Below are 24,106 nucleotides of genomic sequence, written 5' to 3' on the forward strand. Positions count from 1 at the left end.
AAGTGCCACATCTACACATCTCTTAAAACTTCCTAAAATGGTGACTCCACCACCTCCCTGGGAAACTTATTCCAATCCCTAAACACTCTTTCAGTGAAAAAAAAATTCTAGTATCTAATCTGAACCTCCTCTGGTGCAATAAGACTATTTCCTCTCATCCTTTCACTTGAGACACAGCAGAAGAGACTGACCCCACCTGGCTGCAACCTCCTTTTGGGTTGTTGTACAGAGCAATGAGATACCCCCTGAGCCCCCTTTTCTCCAGGCTAAACAATCCCAGCTCCCTCAACCATTCCTATTTGCACCAGTTGAATCTTGTACTTTAATAAATGTTTCCAAGATTTCTTATGCTTTTTTTCTGTGAGAAGATACAGCTGAATTGGAATTCTGCCTCCATTTCCTTTTGAACACCTTTGTGGTTGGATATAAAAGTTTCCAAACAACTGAGCCTTATCTGTTTCTTCAGAAGTTGATCACTAGGCAAAGTTTGCTTGCATCTGCTCCTTTGGTCAGTATAGAGATATTTCATTCCCTCCCACATTAATATCCGTAATCTGGTTTCCACTCATGGGTTTCCACTAACTCCAGCATATGCTGCTGATTATCTAGGACTGCAGCTTGCCTTGTCATCTCATTGACCCATCTGACTTGTTTCCTGGGGTGGGATAGGAGTGGGACATGACTTTCCTTTTTAGTTCGCAAGTTCTTTCAGAGCTTGTCTCAAAGAAAATCCTCTATACATTTTGAAAAAGTCTGGGCAGCATATGTTACTATTCACATGCTGCCTTATGAAATGGTTGCTTGCTGCTGTTCACAGATGTTCAGAGCACAGTCCTGATTTACCAGGATGTGTCTACTGGTAGCTTGTACTTGGCAGTTTTATTTCATAGCCCATTTGGGTTAACTGGCTGCTCCTTCATGCCAATGCAACCAACCTCTTTTGGACAGACATCACATAGATTTTTCTGTGTCTGGACAAGAAGCAATGGGCTGCTGAATATCCATATTTTGACATCCTAGAAGCCAAAAACTTATCTTTGGACTCAGGATGTTCTTTGCTTGTTGCATATTCATCCTTCAGCATTGCCTGGCTCTTACTCGTTGTGCCATAGCCATCTATACAAATATCTTGGACATTCAGCTTAGGTGTTAAACGAAGAGGGAATGAACATGAAGGCAAGAAAGTTCAACCAGATGCCCCTTCATTCTAAAAACAACAATAAGTAGTCATTTCCCATTTCTTTTGGCGAGCCAAACATCTGACAGCCAAACTTCCACAGTTAGGTCCCCACTTGCAAGGGTGATAGCTTTACTTCATTTTTAATTAATGTCTCTTCAAGCTGTTGATAGAATTCATCAACTGCATCTTTGTCATCTGCTGTCGTAGGAGTGTTAATCTGTATGATCGACATATTGCCTGGATTTGCTAGAAAAAGAATTGTAATGATTTTATTGCTGATTGGATTACATCCAAGCATACACTTTGATCTCTTGGATGTGACAAACACAGTGCAAGTTTCTTCTAGTTTTTCTGAGCTTAAGCAGCAGCCCAGGTAACTGTTCATCATCCTAGAATGGCACCTATAATTCCACTGCAGCACTGATTCTATATTTACCTACTTCAGATTTTCCCAATACTTTTGTCACAATAATGTGCTTCTCTTCCCCCCCACCAACCCCCCCATGCATTTCATGTTCTTACATTAACATTTGGTATGCAGAATAATCTTCAGGAATTAACTTCCTAGAGTTTTGGTAGAGCCAGAAACACTCTCCGTGGCCAAATATTCTACATTAACCTCTTCTGAGTTGTAGTGTCTTGCATTCCACCATGGGAGAAACAGGATGGATGTGCTGTCCATTGCTTAACCATGCCCTTTTTCTATCCCAGCAACCTCTCCACTTGTCACCTACCTAATCATGCACGTCTCCTGAAGTTTTTCAATTTACCTGTACCATGATCAGCATTTGGAGTTTGCCTACTCTGCTCAGCCTGCAAGTAATGAACTCCTCATCTGACGGGAGTCAGGTTCCTTGGTGAATATTTAATCCACAAAAAAAAAGACCAATGCAAGTGGAAGTACAAAAGGTATAAAAACATCTGTTTGATTGAGTGGGTCACAGAAGTTGGAGGAAATGCAGAATATTTGAAAACCAGAGGGAGAGTCTCAATATTGGACAAGTTGACTTTAAGGAATGCACATGGCAAATGTTCCTTATCTGTAAACAGAGTTGGGTGAGCACTGCAAAGCCTCCAAAATGTAGCAGATCCAGTTGACACATATTTGGACAATCTTCTTTTGCATCTCATACCATTTAATATAAATATTTGATCTAAAAACATGGCAAGTGCCAAATTACTTTAAATCAGGACCCTACTAAAACTGAAGGTATGGCTCAAGTTGATTTTTAAATTGACTCTCTGCTTGTTACAGCATGTTTCTCTTTTGAAGGTACTCCTTTTCTACACAGAGCAAAATGACTGCTTAAGAAAAAAGGAAAAAAAAACCCAGAACAATTTCCTATTTTTTCTTGAATACTTAAATAATACTTTAAACATGTTTTACTGAACTGAAATAAACTTTACTTCTGGGGACAAACCTGCCATGCCTGTTTCACTAAACAATTTGGCTTTTCTGGGGTGCAAGTCAAAGCAGAATTTGGGATATTTCTGTGCTCTTTTCATAATTTCACATTATATTAATCAATTATTTTCCTAGCTTCATCTTCAGGACTTTTCTCATACCCAACTTTAAATTAATTTGTTCTTCCTTCAGATACCTGTGTATAGGACCTTAAAGAAAAAAACAGAGGGGTGCCAATACTTTCAGTCCAGTCTGTAACTTCTTCCATTAATCTCTTTCATAAGAAAAAGAGACAAATGAATAGCAGGGTCAAAGGTTGACTTCTATTGATCATTCTGAGAGGTTGTTTGGACACAGTGTCTGCTTTCTTGTCTGTTTACCTGAACCCATTAGAATTTGTCTCTTAAGGATCTGTTGATCCTTTAAGCTGTGATGCTTTAGGACACTATATATATCACCAGAAAAAAAATTACTGTGACTGAGTCCACCCACTGGTCTAACTCTGTCACACATGTCAGGTTCTGCAGCTGCCTAGAACTCTCCATATGACCATAGAAACCTTTAAATGATGACAAAGTAATTGAAAAGTGAATTTGAACTTGATGCTGGCAATTAAAGTAGTATTTGTTTAGTTGGTTCTTCTCAGATTATTAATGTGCTTCTCTTCAGATTAATCCTGTAATTGATTTAAATACACTCTTTTTCTTGGAATGGCTGCACATGAGATTCAAAAATAAAAAATTGCTTCATCCAACTGTTTCTCAGAAGAATGTAATTGATTTATGTAGCCACATGTTTAAACTGCTTAGAACGATATCCTGGTACTCTGGAAAAATGTTTTCAATATGTACAACATAAATCTATATCCTTTACCTCATTTATGATACGTAGACAAGAACTACTTTTTTCCTTCTAATTTTTGCATTATAGACAGTAAATACATTTTTAATAGCTAGATAGCCACAGTTACAACAAATCATTATAATTCTAATTACCAGAAATTAAAATATGACAGTCGTGTATTTCATTTCAGATGCACTTCATTCTTCTCAGGGTCTACAGACTTGTAATTGCAGTATCAGAATAATCAATATTAAATAAACATAAATGAAAAAATATTAATGAGGATGAGTGGAGCACTTGAAGGAAGTCCTTGGCAGAAGCAGAGATGACAACTTTCTCTTTGCCCATTACTATTGCAGCTTGTAACTTCTATATGGAAAGTAAGGAAAGATCTTTGCCTCTGAGGTACTAGTTGGATTTGCCTTTAATGAAACCATGTTGGCTGTCACCAATCACCTCCTCATTTTCCATGTATCTTAGCACAGATTCCAGAAGGATTTGCTCCCTCATCTTTCTAGGCACCAGGTGAGACTGACTGGCCTGCAGTTCCCCAGGCCTTTCTTTTTTCCCTTATTCAAAATGGGGGTTATGTTTCCCCTTTTCCAGCTGGTGGGAACTTCACCAGACTGACACAGCTTCTCTAGTATGTTGAATAGTGGCTTAGCATTTCTTCAGGTCCCATGGGCTTGACGTACCCTTGGGTTCCTATGATTGATTCATCCTTATCTTTTGGAAAATTTTTAGGAAAACACTTTTTGTCCTAGTGTCTAAGCCTTACTTACTATAACTTAAGCCTGTTACTTTTGTCTTATCCAGCATGGATTCTGAAATACTGTCCTTCTTTTGCAGCAAGTCACTAAGCATTTGAAAAATGACAGTGATTCTCCACTCTTCTCACCTCAAACCTCAGCATTATTTAAACAGTCCAGGTATGTAAACAATGCTTATATCCCCTTGCCAAAGGGAGTGTTTGGCCCTACAAAGCCATTATTAATATCAGCCATTGTACTTCTAGGAACAGGATTGTTGCAATTGACAGCTTTCACCAACAGATTTTCAGAAGTCTTTTCTCCAGCAGCTTCAGCTAGAACAGGATGTTTTTGTATGTAAAAGTCAGTCAACTCAGCTGGCTACCACTGATATGCAGCAGGGACAAATGGCCAGGTGCCAAATCACTATATAGATGTGAGATTGTTTTTAATATTTACCTAAGCAAAAAAGTTCCAGAAAAATTATCCAGATACCACTAAGTACCAGTTTCTGGAAGCCCTTTAGGAAATCTTCATATAGAGGTATTTTAAGAAACATAAGGGCTTGTGGGGATAGCAAGTTCAGAACAATGCTTCCCTGTGTTCAGGTGGGGTGGAGAATAAGAAAACTGAAACGTGCTAACTGCTTTCTAAATACTTACAAAAGACACTCATTCTAATGGATTTTCCAGTGGACAATCTTGATGTTAAATTTACATTCGCTCAGTCTCCAGTAGTCAATGAAACCTCCACAGAAGAAAAAAGAATTTTGGTGGACAATTTATGCTTTCACTCGTGAAACATACCTTGTGTCAGGAGGACACAAAGTGTTGAGAGGAAAGTATAGTCCAATGTAAAACAGTAAATATAGCACTGATAACCAGGGAACTGCCTGTAAAACCAGGAGGCTTCCTGATGACTCAGCGGAGTTGTGTTCCTCTGCGCTCTGTTTGAGTGAGGATCCTTCCCCTCTTGACCTCCAGGGACAAGTGATCTTTCAAGATGAGAATTCTGAATAATAAGAAATGTACTCAAGTAGAAGGGAAGGAGGAACACAAGAGGGAAATGATTCATTGTGGTAACTGAAGTAGAAGAATAACCTATTCATATGCAAGGTCATCTGTTGTTCTGTGTCATTGTGCTAATGAATCACTGTTTGTTTATACACTGGGAGCAGCACCTTACCAGTACAGAGAGGAAACAGAGACTATTTGTAGCAGGGATTATACCAGTAATTTTAGTGAAAACTTCTAATTTCAAAACACCTGACAGAAGAAAGGGCTGTATTCATACCTAAACCTGCAGAGACTTCCCCACTTCTTTGGACTGTGTGCAATTTAAACATATTTGTCTTAGTGCCAGATCTGTGGCCAACTGATCTGAAGCAGAATTTGACAGTGCAGACACTGACATATTATGAACTGCCAAAAGCACAAACTAGGGAGCACAATGTTTGTGCTTCTTGTACAGCTAGAGTGTTCATTAGTGGTTTAGAGGAGAAATGGAAAGGCTGTGACAGGGAATAACTTTACTGGCAATATGACTAATTTATGCTTTCATTTCCCCTCTAAACATCTTAAGAAATGTTACCTCAACTATAAGCCATTTATTCCAATAATTCTTAATTTGTCTATTGGGGAAGTTTATGTTCGTGTTGCCAAAGAATCTGAACAGAGAGAATCTCTTAGCCTAAATTCCCAAGAGGTGATCTCTTGATTTGACTAGACCAGTTGGTGCTCTCTGAAGGAGACTGTTTTCTGAGTTGGTTTGTGGATAAGAAAATGAATGAGGAGTATGTGCCTGTATTTTTTACAATTGTTCTGAAACCTGCAAGGCAGTCACCTTCATGCTTCATCCAGCACAATCATGAGGTCTCCAACTGTATTTTGCTTCCTGATGTGCAGAAGTAATGCTAGATTCAACAACACATTCCTTCAGACCTCTATTGATTGTCAGAGAAAAAAATCCAAACACCCAGGAAACAACCTCTGTACAAGTTATCACACCCCTGTGAAAACCAAACAAGACTTAAACCTGATATTGAAGCACTGCTTCAGCTTTTAGTGCCAGATCTGAAAGCAGTGGGTAATTAACTACTGTAGAGGGCACAGAGGAGAGACAGGAACAACAGCCTTCACTTACTACTCTGCAGAGCCACATAGCTCTGGAAAGAGCCTGGCACCCTCCATCTGGCCTGCACCTGACTGCTCCACCACTCTTCAAGGCTGCTAGCTGGTACAAGAGATCAGGCTTTTGCTACTGAACAGCTTTGCTTATGAACTCTAAGCCCTATATTTGATTGATTATTCCTCCCTCTTAATCTTTCAGAAAGAAGAAGGGAGAGAGCTCCCAAGGTTCTGGTGATCATGTCAAACATCCAGTTCTAGGAGAAATCGTGGAAGACACTGTGACAAATTAAAGACAAAAGAGCCAATGAGCAAGGAATAAAAATGACACCCAGGATTGATACCCAGGTAAATATATCTATATATCCGTAAAACTACAGTTCTTTTTATAAATTTGAAAAAACAAAGAGTATGGTTTAGGGAATGGTAGGAATTGAGATAGTGCATGAGCTAAAAGACATGAAAACATTTTAAGTTCAGGAGAGAAACCAAGCAGAATTTTGAACAGTTCTACAGTAGGAAAATAGTTAAATTATTAATATTAGAGCCTTTCTCATGTTGTAAATTTATTAAAAGAAAATAATGACATTTTCATAGATTTTTTTCCCCTAAAATTGTAAGGGAATTTATCTGGTATGCACTTTGTGAATAAAGAGTAGACAGGTAATTGTGCTTGTTGCTTAAGGTTTTGATGCTTAAATGTATTTACTATTTCATGATTTTATAAGCTCACAGACTTGCACTTAAGTTTAAACACCTGCTTTACTTTATTATGATTATTACTAACTTTGATAAATAGTTCAAAGAAACTTTGCCTTCCTTTTCTTTTTGGTTTCCAAGTAAGACTGTCTATCCCGTAAGATGACAGCAAAAATAAATTCAGAATATAAAGGAAGGAACCCACTACTATATCTTTATCTTCTTCCTCAAGATGGGGATGAAAATTGAAAAGACAGTATAACACAAGTAAGTGTACCTGGATAGAAACTGATTTGTTGATAAATATGTGGAACAACAAGGGTAAACTCCTAGGGCTTGACATGTCAGCTCTGCACAACACCATTAGAAAATTTAAGAGGAAGAATAGGTTAGGCTCAAAGATTAATTTTCTATAAGAAAGAAGGAGTCTTTACCTCTTTGCAGAAATTCCAAGGGACTATTCAAAACTTGGCTATTTAGTCTTTCAATTCTTCTCAGTATCTACTTAATTGTAAATATACTAACTTCTGCCATCAGCAAGGCTCGGGCAAGTCATAAAAAAATAAACCCTATTTTATGTCTTGAATACTATAAGATATTGCTAACTCTTGCAACTGCAGTTGAATCTTGACATTTCACGTTAGACTGTATATGTTACACAGATTAAAGCAGTTTAGTAAATAGGTCCATCAAATGAGATAATGAAAAAACATAAAGAAGAATGAGAAAAATACAGGGACTGTCTTCCCCCTACTCTCTGAACTCACCCATAAGCTGATGGGGAAGACTGGACTTCTTTTGAGGCAGAACATTTTCACAATCTTCCTGTCAGGTCAATGAGAACATTAAAATATTAAGTCTATACTAAAAACAATAAGAAGTGAAAAAGGATGTTTTTAAGCCTGGTTCTTTCTCATCTTTACAGATGATTAACTAAAATTAACCCAGCATGGATTTTTATTTTAGAAACTTGTGCTCTCCTAAGCATTTTTAGGGACATTGAAGGTGTTAACACAGTGCCAGAGATGCTTCCAGAAGCAATTTAGACAATGTCAAATATAGATATGGTCTATATAAGGCATACACAGCAGTATGCACCTTATAGCTCTTCTCAGACTACAGAAACTAGCAGCTAGCAAAGCATGTAGAAAGACTAGGGCATCATAACAAACAAAAAATGGCTATTCCATCATATATTGGGCCACAGACATTACGTATAGATGGATAAATTTCTCTCAGTCATTCTTGCAGAACACCATGGATGCACATAATACCCATTCCAGGTATCCACTGCTCGACCTTTCCTTGATTTGTGTGATGTAAGGCTGATTTTGGGGAAGTTATTAGGACATGTATCCAAGTTTTATAAAGGACTGAGAGTTCACTGAACAAATTCTACCATTAAGTGTCTTAGAGTAATGCACATCTAAAAGTCACTGAACTGCAAGATAATCATGTTTAGTAGGCCAGTGAAGCATAAATACACACATTGTTAAAATTAGTCTTTTTAAATGGGACAAGTAAATATGCAGCTCTTATAAAGAACTCATCCACTGATCTGGAGAAAAAGATCTGTTCAAATGTAACTTGATGAAAGGGATTATCTTGAATTTCCACTGTAATTCTATTAAAGAGCTGAATTCTACATTTTTCCCCCTACTAGGGATGTTAATCTGTTCCTTGATGTGATATTAGTTGCATTTAACCTGAAAGGAGATGGATTCAGTCATGCATACATGACTAACCCTGTTAAAACATCAACAACAGAACTGAAAATCTCTCATCTAGATATTAACTGCACTACACAAGTAACAAACCCCATGGTTTGAGATTCAGAGCCCTAAAATATCAATAATCACATTCAGTCTATGACAAACAGAAACAGCAAGTGCAAAGGATGACACTTAATGTGTAATTAATGGAAAGGCAGGGGTGGAAGAGAAAATATAAAATACCCTTTCCTTAATACTTCCTTCCTTCCTATACTGTAAAGGTTTACAAGAGATAGAGCTGTCTATTAAAAAAAAAAAAAAAGGCAGTTAAGCAGCAATTAAACACAAATTCATAGATGTCAATTTTACCAGGTATTTTACGCCTTGGTACAGACTTACATTTTCGAATTAGATCTCTGTCCTGTCAAAAGCCTTTGATTTGCTTTGACACAAGGGAGACTATGACAAGGGTTAACTGTACCTTGATATTTTAAAGAGGATAATTCTGACTTCATTGACTGATGGAAGACAGCTGATACCCCTGGATACCAGTGAACATAATGCCACTATTTCTTTCTGCCCTAATGTCTTCTTGATTATGCAGAGCAGAAAATGATTTCCAAAGGAAGAGGAGCAGACTGCATTTCCCACAGAGATCCAGTATTTCCTAGGTGCTTTTGGTTTGTATGCACTAGAAGGAAAGAGCTTCTGTGTTCATCTATTTGGTTGATTTAGTCAAGTTTCTCAAACACTAAAGCAAAGTTTAAGGATCAGTATAAAGATACTCACTAGATGTGTCTGGATATCCATTCTTCTCCTACAGCTTCTAGCAATCAGTCCAGAAAGGCATAGAACCTTGCCAGGTTTGTGACATAGTGAGCATCCATCCAAACATATAAAATGCACAAGATGCCTTGGTTTCATACCTGCACACAGATGAATTACCTAAACTTGAGGTATTTGAACTGGTTGTCTGTGATGGCAAACTGGACTTGATGAATTCAGAGCAAATTAGGTGGATCATATAGGTGGTCTTTCCTTTTTCAGTGATGAAAATGTGGCTGAACTAGAAGGTTTTTCAGAAGAATTCTTTTTCCTCTCTTTTCTTTACAACCGATTCTTACAACAACCAAAGGTTCTTACAACAACCAAAGGTTCTTACAGAGGCCAAATATTTGCCCAGAGGGCATTACAGAAGGCTGACATACCTTTTTCAGAACACACCCTGAAACACACACTCCCACTTCACTCCATCAATGGGTTTCTCCTCTCTTCATCTCGTGGCAACTTGGGACACCCTTGGCAGATTTTTGGGGTTTGTTTGTTGTTGTTGTTGTTGGGTTTGAGGGTGATTTGTTTAAAAGATCAGTACTAAGGTTTTAATTTTCATTGTGTTTGAGCACACTGGAAACCAGAAAGCCAGATCAACATGCCAGGGAATCTGCTTAATGATACATAATCTATCTTCTGGATGTGGCATGAGTTACTGAGGTTTCATAGTTTAATGCTGTGATAGTATAATCATATAATCAATGCCCCAGACTAGAAATTAAAAGTATATTGATCGGTACTGTGTTTGAAAGAGCTAGCTTAGCAGATAGAAGATAGTTTTATTCACTATTACTAATAGCTCCCTACCAATCCTGTGTATCTGAAGTTACAAACTTTGAAAACACAGCTTCTCACCTGAGGAGTGAAGCAGCAAAAGAAACCTCCAATCTTTTTGCAATAGCCTGCCCTCAGACAATTTGCAATTACAAAGTGTGTAGATTGTTTCATTCTAGTTTAGCATTTTAATCCATAAATTCACTAAACCTTTAAAGTTAGAGAATTCTGACTGAGCTATTAAATCAGTAGCTGAGATGAATAAAAACTAAGTGTAGGTAATAGATCCCTTATTTAAATAATTCCAAATTCTCTCTCTTTTTGGATGAATATTCGATATTTCAGTTTACTCAAATATATAACTTGAAATGCAAATGCTTTAGGATTACTATCTCCCAGATTGTATCACAGTGCTCCTGTCAGACATTTTTCTTAATTACAACAAAATACTGACTTATACTGCTATAGAAAAAGTAATGCATTAGGCCTTTGTATTTCCTTCCCCTGAAACCCTGAGTATGGTTCTTGGTAGGCAGCACTGGGCTGTTTTGAGCACCAAAGGTTGTGTTCTCTGAAGTTTAAAGAAATGGAAAATTTTGCCTCCCAGATCACACTCTTTGGCTCAGACTATCAGCTTGCACCAACCTGAGCTAAGTCTCCAATAAGAATTTTGGTTTATGCCTCCAGAACAACCACATCTGCTAAAGCCAACAGGATCCCCAGTGGAGATAACTAGGCTTGGTGTCTGTTTTCTACCAGTGATATAATTTGATTATATGCTGTAAAACATGCAAGAGAATAAGCCCAAACCTTTCTCTGGAGGCATAACTGCTGAGGAAAACATCTTCTCTCTGTATCCAGCACCTCAATAACCCTTTAGGTCCAATAAAAGAAGCAAGCAAACAAGCAAACAAACCACGGTCACTTTGCCTGGGAGCATTCATAGCATTAATGTTAGTTTCCTTGTCTTGCACCTCCAAGGAACCTGATTTTTCCTCACTGGTTGTACTGGTTAAAATGCCTATTTTCTGTCTGCCATTTCATCTCTACGCTTACTTTTAAGCACAGACATAAAGCAAACATACACAGACTAATGCCATGTGTTCCTACATTCATACAAGTTTGCTTCAGGAGGGGGAAGGTGTGGAGTTTGTTTTAGCTGTTACACCAGAAAGGTCCATGTACCTGCAGGAGCTGGTGAGCTGAGTGAGGGAAGAAGCAGCAGAAGCAATTTGACAGACAAAAATGGAAATGATCTCCCTAAGAAACTTCTTGCAGCCTGACAGGCCCTATCTTAAAGGTCTACCTTTTACTGCTGGTCTCAGCAGCTCTGGAATGTTATCATTTAAAAAACACTAACCTTTCATCTAGCCTCTGCAGTCTCAAGTGTTTTAAATTGCAGTGAACAAAATAGGTCAGGTTCAAGCTTTCAAGAAGCTATCATACCTCTGGAAAGTTCCAAATGCTTATGTCTGCAACATTGTTTGGCTTGAGTGAATCCACTGCAGGATCACAGATCTGTTTTGTGCTCCTTACTTCATGAACTTAACTGTATCTTCCCATAAATTTAAATTGTATCTTTGTATTATAATAGAATTGAGGTATATATTTCAACTTAATTCTTACTCTTTTACACTACATAAGCACTACTGTGTTTATTTACAGCAGCTGCTGTTACTAAGTTGTTGAAGCCCACAGATCTTCCTTAATCTTCCTAATATTGCAGATTTTAAGACCTTCTGTCAGAAAACATCACAACATCAGAATACAGTGTATTTATAATCATGTAGAAGTGAATGAAGCCTTCTGAAAACATACTTAAGAATTGTTGTCCTGATTTTTGCAAACTGCAATTCATTCTCATGAATTTCGCTGTTAGGTTAACACCATTACTTCTTTGTTATTATAAATAGTTGGATTATCATTTCATGCCCTGCCCCAACCATATATTTTGGAAATTATTCTGGAAAAAAAGCACACCAAAACTTCATCCCAAATACAGAGATCAAGAACAAGAGGAGTGCAAGCTGAAATAATTTGATTTACAGTAATAACAGACTGGAACTGCCCACTAGTTGTTTTCACTACAAATAATTATAGATAACAATCACCAGTTATGCAATTTCAGATGAAGCCCATTTTTCCTGATATATAATACAGACACAAATGACCAAAATGCATGATGAGTTTGGTAATTAAAACAGTGACACAATTCCAAAAGGACTACTTTATGAAGTTTGTTATTATACCAGTTGGCATGAGCTTAATAATGAATGTAAATTACAATATAATTCTACTCATTTGCAGAAAGGATGCTTTTTAATTGTTCTTTAATAAAGGAACAAAGAAAAAAAAGTCCATTCTAGTTCAATTTAGTCTTACTTATTAGTCTTACTCCTTTTTCTGAAAAATTAACCAAGATATTTAAAGTTATATATTAGGAACAATTCCTTTCTGTTCCTTCCAAAATTAAATTGGGCACTGTATGTTGGCCCCTCTAACATTATCAAAGGTTTGTACTTAGGATGACTGCAGTGCATGGAGAGAACACAGCAACAAGGCCTAATGGGCTGCCTGTTACCCAGCTGTCTCTTTACATTTTGTGTGTGCTGCAGTGAGGGCTCAGTGCCTTCAGCCATTCGGGAACTGCCCAGCTGTGCAAAAAAACAAAGCACATTTAGCATGTTTGAGGCAAATTAATCTTGCAAATTTCATTTTGCCAAACAGAGCAAGAAGACAAAGCAACCAAGACCTAGCTAGGCTGCAGTTTTAATTATCTTCACAAACCTGGAATTGTAGTCACTAATTCTGACCAAAGAATGATACTGAATGTCTAACTGTAGTGAATGTGATTATTCTGCTATAACCTGTCACAACCTTTCACAAAGTTGTGCCTTACTTAGAGGCTGTTCTTCATTTATGTGCTTGGGAGACTTGCAGGAACACCTTTGTGACAGCCATGGGGGCTAAAGACTTTCATTCCGTGTCTCACTGAGGCAGGGGTGGTACTCTCCCATACTTCATCTAGCAGGAAAATGGCACTTCTCCCCAACCTTCTGTACAGTCCACATTCCACTTTGCATCATCACCTCTTCAGCATAGCTTGACACAGAACTCTTTGCCAGGGCTTGGATTCCACAGTAAAAACCTCTAAAGCATTCCAAAAACTCGAGCCAATAAAACACCTCATTCCTTTCTCTAAAACATTCCCAGCATGAGGCCATGGAGAAGAGATAAGAAAAAGCTGCCACTACAAGACAACACTTAGATACTCAGGCTTACAAACCCCTTCCTTGCACATGGGAGGCCTCAGCAATACTAGCTGGCAATATTTCCTCTTAGTGCTTCCAGATTCATGAGGTGGTTGAGCGCATCCAGGAAGGCATCCTTTTTACAAAAAGACTTATTTTTCTTGCTAGCTCATGTTGCTGTCTATTGCATAAGCTGTGAGCAGTCTTAAGGATTTATACATCCACATGAAATGTCAGATCTTTGGTTTTATTTCTTCATTAGAGAATTCTTTTGTACCTCTTTAGAAACTCTGTTTTGTCCTTATCTTCTCATCTGTTCTCTGGAGGAAACCATCTGCTCCCTGTGGGATAATTCTCTGTACAATTTATTTGGCCTGCAAGGTGAGCATGCTCCATAGATCACCCCTTACAGGATAACACCCTCTTAGCATCTTGCCTAAAATCTACACAACACCTCCATTTTACCTTGTTTTTTTTATTTTTTTCTCTCCTGATCTAATGCTCCTCTAAGTGTTTTCTTAAAGTACTCCTGATAAATTACTTGTGCTAAATCAGTGATCCAACTGCTGACAGAGAATGAGGTGGTCTTCTGGCTAACTTACCAAATGCTGATCTTGCACATACACTACAACTTCTAGCTGTGAGCCAAGATATCTGCTGACAGGTGGTAACTCCTCCAGGTTCTGCTCTCCTGCGACCTGCTGAGTTGTTTTCTTGGCTTATTCATTTATTCCCTAAAGAAAGAAATGGGATCCCTCATAACTTTTGCTTGTTAAGCCTGGCTCATGTGTTCTCTGATTTTGGCCAGGAACCATGTGGTTGGAGGATTTATATGAAATGGAAAGGTTGTGATTCCAGCAAGAATTCCACATGACCTACCTGCTGTGATTTATAGGTCCCTACAATGACCTAAAAATATGTTGAATTGTTATATTCTTTCAGTCAGTGCTTGGCATTTGAAAGCAATGCTTTTTCAGGTGATGCAAGAATGCCTTCAGACCTGTGCAGTGCAAAAGAAGGTTTTTTATTGTAATTATGCATTTCTGTAAGTTGTGCACTGTAAGACTACCACCAAAAATCCTGGCAAATTATTATCTGCCTGATATTTCTGCTCAAATTTCTGTCTTTAATTAGCATTACTGCAGGTACATTGCTTAAAATAATACACTTTTAGGGCACATCATTCATAAAATACATGGTATATACTTTTCCAGCCTTCCCTCACACCTTGGTCCCATTATGTGTTGGAAATTTGGTGGTGGTCTCCTACATTCTTGAACACCTGGAAAGCTTGTCAGATGCTCTCCTCTCCTAAGAATGAGCTGATCACTATACTGCTGATAGCTGACTGCTTTCTGCATGGCCTCTCATTTTCAAAATACAGCAAGAGAAAGAGACTACGGAACAAACACAATCCTGCAGCAGTTACAGGCCCAGACCCCACTCAAATGCCCCATTCTGCAGTTTCCTATTAAACCTTCATGACACAATACAGAATTCTGGGTAGAAGGACAAGAACCCACGTCTGTCTCTCCTTTCCCTTTAATAAACAGTGCTCTACCTGTTAGGCGGCACCTTTTCCTTCCTGTCATACAATGTTAATTCAGTCAAGGATAGAGTAGAGGGCAAAGCAAACAAGCAGTAAAACACTCTGACAGCAATTATTTTTGGTACATCATGTAAGTCTGGAGCTGCCACACAGCAAGTCTCAGAAATGCTCTCAGCCTGCTGCTTAACCAAGCGTTCTCTTTCCCATGCCACTCCAGAGGCCATGCAGGAATCAGAAGTGCTTCTCCCTGTGCCAGTTACAGCAACCAACTGGTGCTGCTATGCTGCTGGGAAAATACTATTGGAGCAGCACACACTAGCATTTATATCCCCTTCTTGTCCCTGTTCTTCTATCTCATAAAAAACCACATTCCTAGCCAATCACAACATTACAGTCAGGAAAATAATTTTTCATAATTCAGCATAAAACAAAAAGTCTAACTTTCTAATAGAAGCACATTTACTTTCACCTTTTCATGGTCTTCTGTTAATAAAGTATACACACACACACACACCAGTGCTGATCAGTTCTCCTACAGCTGATAAATTCATGCTAAGAGTGCTTTGTCTTCCAGATTTTCAGTGCATAACATGGAATTTTCAAAAGATCAAAGCAATTAAAAAGGAAGTGAGTGTATGAAACTAGCTTCAAAATTGTCTCAGTCCTCCTGCTGTTCCTGGAAGTTTTGATGTGACTTCCCCTGCTTTCTTCTTTATACATCTCTGTTCACAGAATGAAGAACTACAGCCACACACAGGGTTTTCTTAAGAAAGGTTTCAACATAGTATAGATAAGAGTTTTCCTTCTGTATAAATCACATATAGTTTTGGTTTTTTTTAATCTCCACTGAAAATTACTTTTGTATTAGATTATCAAAGAAGATATGCCCACTCTACCAGAACTCTTATTTGAATTTGATTTGTGTTGCAAAAGTAGTAAATTAAGTTACTGCACCTAGCAGAGCTGGAACTGATAGCATTCAGTCTCATAAACCCTCACAAAAGTATGAATTAGATATAGTCCTTCAAAGAGATTTCTCTTCCTCTGCCAGCATGTGGAAGAGACTTTAAGATGTATTGGAAATGCTGCTTTTTGAATTGATTAAGATCTGTAGACCATATTCAGATTCTTATAGGTTATGGCAAGCCAGCTCATTACTTTTTGAGATTTTTGTGGACCTAGGAATTAAAAACAAAAGCTCAGGTGGGCCCTGGATGATGGTTTTCTGGAGTTCACTCTGTTTCTTTAAACATTTTGAATATAGAAGTAAATATGTTATATTTTACTAATCCCAGCAGACTTTTAAGTGCCAGAAGATCTCCATTATTGTGAAAAAGTAAGTTTCAACCAGGAGGTTTGGGGCCTGTCCCGAAGCTGCTGAAATTGGTGGAAATCATCTGAATTATTTAGACATGCAGATCAGATTTCATGTGAGTATAGAAACACGTTGATGGACACCATGGAAGATGATCCTTTGCCACACAAAGCTGCTGTCTCCTTTGTTTTAATGAAAGGAGGAGATGAAATATTTACCTTTATTTTAAACTCATTGGGACTTAATGGCTTCATACATTCATTTTTCCAAAATAGTCCAGGAACCAACCAGAGATCTAACATGCTTGGAAAACAAGATTTTTCTTGTAACATACACTAAAAGCTTTGGCAATGTTCGGAATTCATCCTTGTACATCGGAATTATTGCCCACGCTTAAGTATTAATCAAGAATTTAAAAAACACTATAGTTCTAGGTTTATTTTTATGATTCTTTGTGCTTCATTAAAAATAGAGTTTAGGAGCAAAGCAAAATTCTCATAAAACAAACCTAGACACATTACAGAGACACTGCAGCATGTAGACTCAAAATGTCATATATACGCTTTCAGTTTTGTTATTTCCCCCCTAGAATTTCTTCTAGAGAATGTTTCACAAAAACCTCAGGACTGTTCAGTCTGGTTTATAGTCTATTCATACCTGGTGGATTCACCACAATCAGAATTTTGCTGTCGTTTCACCAATGAGCTCTCTCAAGTTGTGCCAGTGTACACCAAAGTAAAATGTGCTTTCAGATCACTTGTGATACAAAGTAACCAATTTACAGTGGATGCCCTATACAACATAACTGTGAAAAGAGGCAATTGCTGTTTGCTTTGGTGAGGAGGTTTTGTATTTGTTTGTTCATTTGCTTTTGCTTTTCTAGATGACAGTGACAGGAGGAAAGGATGGTTATAATGGCAAAGGTAGATGAGTTGTCCTCACACTCACAAAAGCACAGTCACTCCATGAAGTGCTGTGCCAACTTGCAGGCTCAGGGTTGCTGATCCTGGTTGGCAGGCAACCCCTGGGGTGAATTCCACTGAATATGGGCAAAAGTCATACATTTTGTGCTGCTCTGAAAGAGCTGTAGCCAGTGCAGTGCCCAAGTGTGGTTTGCAGTGCCTGAGTGCAGGTGTCTCCTGACAGTTCTGTGATGCCCTTGAGTCTGCTCCCCTCATCTCCCACCCTGGGCAGGCTGAGCATCCTCTCCCAGAAGTGCTCTGCTACAGACTTGTTCCACTGGCTGTGCCAGCTACAGGAAATGCAGCACCAGTCTGTGCTTAGTAGGACATGGACTAACATCATCATTTTTAGGGAAATTAAAAAACTAGCAATAAAAAACCCACTACAAAATACCTTTCACTAGGTTAAATTGCTTTTCTTGTACCTTGGACTCCTGACATATTTTTTTGGAATGACATGTACTTCTTGATCCTAAGACTGAATTTCCTTTCTGTTACCATTGCCAATAGAGCATTTATAGTTATTAACAAAATGTCTGCTGATACACTCTAGTATGGTAGAGGGTCTGAAACATTGACTTTTACACTACTAGATAAAAAGAGTAAAAGTAAATCACTGTAGGAAAAATAGTAACATATTTTGTAGTTCTAAAAACATGAATGGAGGTGTTCTTTTCTGTTTTGAATATGTTATATAAGAGAATGATTTACTTTTGATGAAGACCAGTGATGTTAATAGACACTGAATTAGCCTAAAAACACAAAGAAATGGTTCATAATTTAGATTCAGACTTTGAACTCTGCTGTTAAAACTTACATAACACAAGAAAAAATGTACAAAGAACAAAATGTTAGAACAATTTTCCTGTAGAAATGAAAGCATTCAAGATGCTCTGAGAACTTTATTCTGGTCAATATTGCCATGCCCTGCTTTATTAATCATGTCTTATCTGTACTGCAAACTGAACAAACGAGGGCTCATCCTGGATCCCACTCACAGTCTACCCCAAACAGGAAAGAAGGAAAAGGGCTGTGTGTGGTCCACACAGCCACCATTCAAAACAAAGGACAAACACTCAAATGTGCTGATATGGAATCTAAATGACTAAACTCACTAAACTTTCCCACTCTGCAAAGCATAATTGGAGATGTAAAAGAAATGTGGACAGCACCAGCAATGTAAATGTAAATCAGTAGGAAGATGGTTGTTACCTTTTCAGCCTTCATGTAAATGCCTGATGATAAAAACAGCTAAAATGAACTTTATTGGTCTTGTAAACTTTGGAAGAAGTAACCATGCTTGGTTTGCTGGGTTACAACTAAGATACCAAAGTATTTTTAAATAAAATAAAAGTCTTCACTTAGAGACTGTTAGACTATCACAACATATTTATATTTATTATATTTATGTTCAATTACATGTTAATTTTTTTGTATTTATATGATTATATAAATTTCGCTTGTTAACGACAGCCCCCACAAATAAAAAAAGCCAAATCTAGGAACCACCTGCTCTATCAAATTCCTGTGTTCTACCTCCCTATTGCAGACGCGATTTCTCGCCTGGCCAGTGGCCGTGGGCCACCAGAGGGAGCCTGCACGACTTCACAGACTGCACAGGCACAGGGAGAGTGACAAAAGGAGAACCGGCTGAGTTGTTCCAGTAGATCCTGAAGGGGACAGCTGAAGTCTTCCCAGGTTCCACTGAAACCTTTCACATAGAACCCAGGCTTCGTGGGGCATTATTTTTCTGCTTCCATGTGGAAAAGATAGGAAGCTGTTCAAAGTGAATGAAGGCAGTGAAAATAGTTTCAGTAATCACATAGAAAAGGACATAAAAAACAAGTAACTATTTCAACTTTATATAAAAGTTGTATATATAAAATATATATAAACATATATATATATATATATATATATAATATAAAATGTAAAACAGGAAAAGAATAATTTATAGTTCTAATTCCATCACATTTCTCTTTCTATTCTATCTGTATAGGGCCTAATCTGCTTTCACTTGCAGAGAATTCAGAAAATAAATTCTCTCACTTTTTATAGGCACAATATGGGTAGAATGAATAAAAAACAAAGAGATTCTATACTTGTAATTCTCCAAATATTTGATATTGCTTCAAAAATGTCTTTATGAAAGAAAAAAATACTTTAAATTATTTTAAAAATAAGAAAACTGAACACAGCTTAATAATACATTCTCAACTTCCACCATTCACTGATCAGTGGATCTTCTTTTTTGAAGAAGATTTGTCCTTTGAATACCTTGCATTTACAGTCATAACATTCTAAATTAGTAATTTAAGAATAAGCGTAGCATTAAGTAATTTCTTTTCAAGCAGCCTTGTGAAATGCCAGATTAATGTTTATGAAAGTGGTAAGATTTATGAAGCGCTCTTTCAGAACAAATTAGAAATTTCCTGTGATGACTTTATTGGAAAAAGATCAAAGAAACATCTCTCTAATAGTATTGATGGTTGTTATGATGGTAACTGTGTATTTTCCTGCAGAACACAGGAATGAAGAAACATCAAAAGGGAAGTGACAAAAAGGGGCAAGAGATGAAGGATGGAAGGGAAATGACAGCAGAAGGCCACTGACTGGAAACTATGTGTAGTGAGAAAAGAGGAAACAGAGAGGACAATGTGGATGTGAGATGTTGGCATCTTGAATTCAACCTATGACACAACACCCACCAGTGAAAATACTGGTGGCCTCTAACACCTGATGAGAGAGGCCTGTAACCTTCTTGAGTTGTGGCTGGACAGCCCATACAGCCATTCTTACTGACTGTGACAGAGCAGGATGAATAGATGGCCATGTATTCCCTCCCTGCATGCCACAGGGCAGCTAGGCTCATTAGGGGCCTGCATCCAGGCTATGAGTGCTTCTCATCCCAGTAACTGTTGGATGTATGGAAAAAGTCAAAAGATGAATGCCTTGAGTCTGACAATTTGTGGGAACAAAAGAGCTATCCTACAGTCAAGTGTCCTCACTCATCCTTGACTCCAGCTACTCCTAGGCTGCCATAAAATGTGTTTGCTTACTCTGTAAGTCCTCAAGACCTTTATGTATCTTTCCCAATGTCATCCTATGCTATAAATGCCCCAGATAATTGGAAAAATTGCTGCAGGCTGTAAAAAATTAAAAGGCCTCTCCCCCTCTGAAGAAATAATCATTATGATTGGGCCAGTTTTCAAATTAAAAGTTACAATCCATTGGGAAACTATCATTTCAAACATAATTCTTCCATTTCCCACCAGCTACAATATCACAGACTGGCAGAATGAGAGCTAAGAAGCTTCAATTTTAAAAAAATGGTCCAATAATGTCCCATCTTGACCACAGAACATCCCTTGTGTCATAACTAGAACTACCTCAGTTTAATTGCTGGAAAATATTCACAGTATTCAATAATCTTTTTTATGGGTCAAATATTTCAGTCCATAAAATCCAGAAGAATCACAGTTTTCACTTCTCAAGAAACTGAAGCTTTTGCATGGTGCAGTTCTGACTTACCACTAAGAGCATCCAGGATTGGAGAAAAAGGGAATTAGAAAGACTCAAACAGGTCTTGTGTACTTTGAGTTTTGTGTGATTCTTCTGGTCCAGGCACAAGTTGTGGGCTTCCTCTCCACCCTGTTTGATTTTCTGACGATTTCCATTTTTCATTGTTGGAGGTGGTAGTGCTGTACTGATGTGTTTTACCCAAAGCAATCCAGGACTCAGAGACTCTGAGGGGTGGCAAACACCACACAGAGGATTTATTATATTTTTTTCCATCTGATTCTTCTGTTGGACATTTCAAGAGGTCACTTTACTAAAACACTTTGCAGAAAACAAAGAATGCTTTTTGCTGAGCATTTAAGTTGCTGCATTGAGAGACCTTATATGCCTCAGCTCAAAAGACTTGACTCCGACAAGTCAGTGGTATCTTCAGTTCTTACTTCCCTAACCCAAGTAATAAAAGATCTTAGAAGGCAGTAAAGGAGATATTTTAAGGGCCCCAAGCCATGTGAACACAAGCCTGTCTGTTTGAGATCTAACATCATGTCCACTTTACAGTGAGATGTTCATATCTCTTCACCCAGGTGTTGCTTCTTTGCACATTTAGTGTATTTTACAGGGTCCTTCTGTTCTCTCCCTTGCACTAAAACACTGAAATGTTGTGTCACTGTGTCCCACCTAACATACAACATAAGTGATGCTTTGTGCCTGTCTGCCTTGCTACAGCCATCAACCTATTTAAATAAAAGAAAATTAAAAAAAATTATATTTATTTAAAATACTTAAAAAAATAATATTTAAAAAAATAAAAAAAATAAAGAGCAGAAAATTACAAACAGGAAAAAATGGCAATAACAACTTTGAGCTTAAATTTAAAATTTTTGTTTCCTAGCATGTTTAAATGATCAGCTTATCTCCTAAGACTTGCACTAGTTGCATATTACAAATTGTAGTGGTTGCTCAGAACTCAGGTTGAAGTTTGGAACTTTCTGAGTCTGAGAGAGTTTTCAAGTTTAAACTTTCACACCACTTGTGACCTAAGTATTTCAGTGTACTGGTATGTTTTGATATCAAATTGTATTTGCATGTATTTTTAATATTGATACAAGAATGTCTGACTTAGATGAAATGCTTTGTTGATAGAAACGCTTGCTGGGACCTATTACCACATACTAAAAATGAGAACTACTTGCTGTACTTAAAAAAGAAAGGATTTTCCCCTACAGTTTAACTGAAATGGAAAGGGGGCAGGATATTATCTTCACTGAGTAAGGAGCTAACTCAGCAAAGGAGATGCATGTGTGTGCTTCATAAAGGTATCGCTTTTCTTTCCAAATACAAAGTAACAGCTTTGGATGTAGGAAGGAGTGTTATGTCTATTGATTTAAAAATATGGCAAATATTTGTAGCATTCATATTTTCTAATTTTTAGATCTCTACTTAAACATAATTGTCTACCATATGCATAATTCTAACTGCCTAACCCAAAATTATTTTCCTCTTCAATTTTTAGAGGATAAACAGAAGTGGTCCACAAAATCATTTTGTGTAACCAAACATCCTGTGTGCATATATATACACAGCACATCTATGTAGTATCCACAGATATACATAAATCTATGTATATGGTGTTGACAATATATGAGAAACAAAATAAATACATAAAGTTACTTAGAAGGGCTCAATTCAAACATCAAAACACCTCTAATGTATTTCAGTTTTGAGCCCTGATTCTATTTAATCAAAGATATAGGAGAAAAATAATCTGTTACAAGGGTCTACAACACTTTCCAGGTATTGTCCAAACATGAGTGGTTCAGATACAAAATAGATAAGACATGTGGTGTGATGTGAGTTTAGATTGCAAGAAATACACTAAGATATTCACTAACAGCATAGCAATTAAAGCATAATAATTGTCTGCCACTAAAACTATTATTCTATAAACACCGTTTATCCTACACAATTGTTTCAAAACTGTTTTTTTAAAGTGTATATAAATAAATATATATATATGTATATATGCATTTGGGTAAGCTTTTTTTTTTTTTAATACATACATACATAAACATATATTTTTATATTCTGACATTTAAATTTTCATCCTTCTGAATACGTATTTCAGTGGACTAGGACTAGGTTAACCACATAGGTTTCAAAAGTAGAGAAAAGAGAAAGTACAGAAAAGAGAAAGTAGAGAAACGAATGATTAATAAAGCAAAATTCCAGAAAGAACAGCTGTCTGGAATACAAGTATGCCATTGTTTTTAAGTTTACTGTTGCCTAGCTTTTTAAGCTAAATCTTTAATTTCTAGTTGCTTCAGTCAAACACCAGGAAAAAGACATTGCACCATAGCTTCCACCTACACTGTCTACCTCAACAATAATTACTATTCTTTCTCTTAAAACAGCACTGGCCACAACCACAGCCAAAAAACATATGACTAAATGGCTCCTCAGTATGCACCATAATTCTAATTCTGGTGATAAAATCCTGGCTTTGAGGATTTCCAATACACAATATTGCATACAGTTGCCAAGCACTGTGTCTCATCTTCCACATTCTGCACAAGCATAACGGGTGAAAGGGCTCAGAGGAACAATTGTTATTTTTCTCTATCATAAATGTCAGCAACTGACTGTTTTCATTGTGTAGCTTTTATTGCATTACTTACTTGATGTCCAATAATCCCTACGAGCCATGATGCGGGAGTTTCACATCCCTGAGCCACTTTCACACAGCCCACACACCACTCAGCATCCTGCTGCCATAATAGTTACTTCCAAAAAAACTGTTTTAAAACAGTATATTTAAAAGGCAAGGCTAACAGATCTGCTCCATGCTAAAAGAAAGACCAGCACAATTTATTCTGGAGCAAGGGAATATGACAGGAAAGTCAGCGTTGCCTGAGTCCTTTGATTTTGTATCTGCACATGCGCCATAAAACTGCACATGTGACAGAAAATAGCATAAATTATTTATAGGATGGGTGTGTGAGAAATATGGCTTCACTAAAAGATTATACATACCTGTATAGACTCGTGTATGTAGGAGCTGATAAAAGAAGGTGTGGGAATTCCAAACACAGAAATGAATACAGGGTTTGACCTGAGACCTTGGAAAAGGCTTCTGGCTTTAAATCCATAAGGATTTAGAAACCATGGGCAAGAATGACAGTTTGTTGTTTAGA

The 24,106-nt window shown here is 37.5% G+C and overlaps 1 long non-coding RNA gene across 1 annotated transcript; it reads left to right on the plus strand.

The window, feature by feature from the left end:
• The first annotated feature begins 6,200 nt into the window (after positions 1–6,200).
• LOC107203509 lies at positions 6,201–21,726 on the plus strand. The gene is made up of 3 exons (XR_001521203.1): positions 6,201–6,412; positions 6,506–6,651; positions 19,919–21,726. It is a non-coding gene; the product is annotated as an uncharacterized LOC107203509 (long non-coding RNA).
• The last annotated feature ends 2,380 nt before the right edge of the window (positions 21,727–24,106 follow it).

Source organism: Parus major, chromosome 4 (genome assembly GCF_001522545.3).
Source record: "Parus major isolate Abel chromosome 4, Parus_major1.1, whole genome shotgun sequence".
Lineage (NCBI taxonomy): Eukaryota > Metazoa > Chordata > Aves > Passeriformes > Paridae > Parus > Parus major.